At 34.9% G+C, this 4,927-nt stretch overlaps 1 pseudogene; it reads left to right on the top strand.

Annotated features, from left to right (window-relative positions):
- Window positions 1–4,355: 4,355 nt before the first annotated feature.
- LOC122124310 lies at window positions 4,356–4,927 on the top strand (annotated as a pseudogene).

Raw genomic sequence — 4,927 nt, forward strand, 5'->3', positions numbered from 1 at the left:
AATTTTCTGATTATGAAGGCACCTCTTTATTCTTGCTATGAAGAGTTGAAGAGATAAGAAAGTATTTCACTTAAGCATACTTTTAGTGTGTTTTTGGTTCATTTTACTTAGTGTAATATCTTCTATATTAATTCCTATTATAACATCAATAACAACAACAAAATGCCACTTTTATTCATGTAAATAGATACACACAGGTAAGTAACATTATATATTATGATCTTTTTTTTTAATATTGTGTTCCTGGTCTTGATCTTGAACTCAGTTCTGGTTGCTCATCCTATCAGTCATTTTTCTCAAGGCTAGTTCTCTAACACTTGAGCCACAACTCCATTTGTGGCTTTTTGTGGTTACTTAGAGATAAGAGTCTTTAAATAGTCAGCCTCCCCTCTCAGCTTCCTGAGTAGCTAGGATAAGAGGCCTAAGGTACCAACCAGCATCCAGCACAATATGTTCATGTTATGAAAAATTTATATATCTTATTATTTCTAATTGATAAAAACTTGTAGTGAGCAAGATAAATAAGTCTAGTGATGTATTGTGAATTATGAGATTTTAGTTCATAGTTTCATATTGTATGTTGACATTTAGGATATAATAATTTGATTACTTATATTAATCATCTTAGTATATAAATATATCAAAACATATTTATAAGTCAAAAATAAGTGGCCTATAAGCTTAGGAGGCTGAAATGTGATGATTGCAGTTTGACAGGAACCAAGCTGACAAGTCTATGAGATACTTATTTCTAAAAAACTAGAAAGAAGTAAGAAATGGGGCTGTGTTCACTTGTGATCTTTGAGCAAAGAAAGAACCCGTGTGGCACAAAATCAAACAAATGTAAAACTGAGATTAAAAGATAATTGAGACAGTAAGTATATAATTTCAAATATTAGCTAAAACATACAACTTTCAAATTATTGTTGCTTTTTGGGTTCTGAGAGATTATTTTGTAGTATACAAAAAGAAAAGTTTAAAAAAATCAATTATTATACCATCATATATTAATCTTTTAAAATTTAATTTAATGTTTATTTATTCAATTTTTGTCTCTTGGGTCTTGAACTCAGGGCCTGGGGCCTGTCCCTGAGCTTTTACTTTCAAAGCTAGCACTCTACTACTTTAAGCCATAACACCACTTTCAGATTTCTGGTGGTTAACTGGAGATAAGAATCTCTCAGACTTTGCTGCCCATCTGGCTTTGAACTGTGATCCTCAGATCTCAACCTCCGGGGGAAGTGGTATGAGCTACCAGTGCCTGACTTACTTTGCTGTTATCATGCAGGTGATGTACAGAAGGGGTGCAATTATATATGTCAGGTAATGAGAACATTTCCTTTCATACAGTGCATTTCCTTGTCTTGCTGTCTCCCAGCCTCACTCTCATATATCAATTTTAAAATATTTTCTTCATTATATTCTCTTGCATTTTGGTATAAAGGTCTTCTGAATATTTCAACATAGTCCCTGAAAATTTGAGAAGGAATGTAAACTTCAAGTTACAACAACTGTATAACACGGTACATAGCACAGACTGAGCTTTTAAAATTTTTATTTCTGCTTCATTAAAAACAGTTATCTACCTTAAAAATGTTTGTCTCTGCTTGTCTTCAAACTTTTACAACCCACTAAAATAACTCAGTGGTCCAGAGTATAGAGGTTCTGACAATCTATGCTGAGATATCTAATAGCTAGGAGGTATTCCAGAATGACCATTGTTTTAACTCCAAAAAAGTTGATTCTTCATAAGAAAGGCCTTTTGTAACATTGTGAGCATGCTCTTCTTGAATGATTTTCATTGACCACCAGTCTTCCATGGCCTGAGCTTTGATATATAAAGCCATACTTACATGAAAGAACTTAAATTTACTCTCTTATCTGGAGGTAGACTTGACATCATCCTTCCGTCTCACCCACCTTACACTTCAATGCCCATCTGCATTTTAGTTTTATACACAGCAAGAAGAACATGAAAACATTTGCAGTTCTGTAAATCACAAAATATTTATGTTATAATGGAGAAAAGTATATGAAGGTATTGGCTTTCAGTAATTGAATTTTTTTCCATTTATATAATTCGTAAAGATTGTTTTGCTTGCTTTTACTTGTACATAAAATATGTAATTGAAATTACTTGAGTAAAAGTAGAAATAAAGTAAAACTATATTCCTTAAATAATTCTTACTCTTTTTGTAAATATGGCAGCCCATGTCATTGCCCATGGTTTATTAATTAATATAAACGTAAGATCTTAGGATATATTTTCAGAGTTTAACAATCCATTCCTCTCTGTCATCTTACATGTGTAAGCAAATATACAAATATTGTTATCAAAAGACAATTTAAAGAAAGGCTCTGCACTGTTTACAAGAAGGACAGGTATCAACTCATTTCTATATAAGAATCCAAATAAAGATGAAGTTCTACAGTTCCAAGTTTCCCTACCTATGCCACTTCACGAAGTACTATCTTGACACTTGCAATGACACATTACATGAAGTGAACCCTACTGTAATTTCTTTCCCAGCTGATGGATGATATGCTCTTCTGTGCAGACACAGTGTTATTCCTGCTAGCCATAATTTATCTGTTCCATTTAGAGTAGACCCAAGGGAGCTGGTTGAATGAAGAAACAAGAGACATCATGGAGATGGGTGTTCTCAGTGTATTAAGTGTTAAACAATATCCCAGATCAGAATTCAATTTAGAATAAATGAGGTGATAGTGGGCTAAAATCAGAGCAAAGACATGGAAAGATTTTCCTTGTTATAATCATTGAAAAAGACTGAAGAATGGAAATAACAGAAATGTGTAGTCTTCAAATGGAAATAGAGTAAAACTATAAATAAGTGGTATTTCCAAGGGAAGTGTTGTTCCTTTTAGGGAAATTAGGAATGCTTTAGAAGCAAGTTTGACACAGAATCACCCTCAAAAAAGTTGGATTATTTTCTCATTTCTCCTTAATTTTATAATGAATTCATCCATGTGGACACTCACTTAAACAACTTCATGTACATTTTTTTTTAAAAGTTTGCTTCCGGTGTTTTCAATATTGACAGAAGTATCCTTACATTTCTTCTTCTAATGTTTGCTGAAAATAAAGTCATTTTCTGTAACGTTTTTGTTACCAGTGACAACTTACTTAAAATATTACCTAAATTCAGTAATTAAAAAAAATTAGGCTATTTGGTTTTAAAGAATTGAAAGATGACCACTTCTAGGCATCTATCCTGAACAACAGGAACCAGGATACAAGGACACAAGCACCTCCATGTTCATTGCAACACCCTGTTCACAATAGTCAGGATATGGAAACAACCCAGATGTTCCACCACAGATGAATAGATCCAAAAATTGTGGTATCTATACACAATGGAATATTATGCTGCCTTTAAAAAGACAAAATAATGGCATTTACAGGGAAATGGATGGAGCTAGAAGAAATCATGTTGAGTGTGAGGTAAGCCAAGAGCAAAGAGACAAATGGTGCATGGTCTTCCTGATAAGTGGATGTTAAATCCAAAACATAAGATGAAATGGCAAAGTTAACAAGGCTTAAGAAACAAAGGACTTCCACGCATCTGGTCGAATCACTGCTAAATAACCCCATGCTGCTGATCACATATATGGTATATTTGTGCACACTGGAGGGAAACCAGGAGGAGTATACAGAACTAGAGGGAATCAGGGAAAACCATACAACAGTGGGACCCATCAAATGCACTGGACATTGATCAAAATGAACTAAGCAACTCAATTGCAGTGATGGGAGAGAGGGAACGAGTGGGAAAGAGGGAACAGCTGAAGCTATGCAAAACAAAAGAAGTGCACATATCACTAATGTGGAAGAAATAACTGTATTGAAAGCTCATAGAACTCATAAATGTTATAGACCACAATAGACAATTTGCCCCATGAAAGTTAGAATGCGTTTGTGACTTTAACTAAGCATCACTACCCCACAATACTGTGCAATTTGGGAAATTATGTAATACTTAATCACAATAAAGAATTTGAGGAAAAAAAAGAATTAAAAGATGGGTCAGAGACAACCACTAACAAAATTGAAGGCCTACATTTCAAATGACCAATATGCCTCCTATACATTGGGAAGACTGGTTCTATTCTGGATATGTGAAAATTCTCTGCATTTATGTAAAGATATTGATGAAACAGAACATATGTTTGTGATGCTGAACTCAGATTTTTGCAAATACTTGTATATTGTACCTTTCTGCATATGATAATTTGAAAGGGAAGAAATGTCTTTTGTTAAATGTGATACTATTTTTTTTTATTTTCTGTAGTTTTGTTAAAACAGGAGAGAAATAAGGGACAAATCAGAGGAGATCATGTTCATTTTGCTGGGACTGACAGATGACCTTTAGCTACAAATAGTGGTTTTCCTGTTTCTCTTGGTCAATTACATCTTGGGGCTGATGGGGAACTTTGTCATCATCCTGCTCACATTGCTGGACCCCCTGCCCAAGGCTCCCATATATTTCTTCAAAATTTCTCCTTAGAAATTGCATTCACCACAGTTAGCATCCCATGCTTCTTGACTAGCATTCTCACTGGGGACAAAACAATCTCCTACAATGGTTGTGCAACTCAACTCTTCTTTTTCTCTTATTAGGCTTCACTGAGTTTTACTTTCTGGCTCCTATGTCCTATGAGTGCTACGTGTCCATCTGCAAACCCCTGTGACATCCTAGTCAACCTGAACAGCAAGGTGTGCCACCAGCTGGTTTTCAGCTCCTGGCTAACTGGATTCTTAATTATTCTTCCTCCTTTGCTCTTAGGACTCCAGGTGGATTTCTGTCCATCCAGAACCATCAATCACTTCCTCTGTGACACCTCTCCTGTCCTGCAGGTCTCTTGCACAGAAATGAGTTTATTTGGGAGAGCCAATCTGCCAGGCTGA

The sequence above is a fragment of the Dipodomys spectabilis genome, unplaced genomic scaffold (genome assembly GCF_019054845.1).
Source record: "Dipodomys spectabilis isolate Male_0828 unplaced genomic scaffold, ASM1905484v1 ptg000234l, whole genome shotgun sequence".
NCBI classification, from domain to species: Eukaryota; Metazoa; Chordata; class Mammalia; order Rodentia; family Heteromyidae; genus Dipodomys; species Dipodomys spectabilis.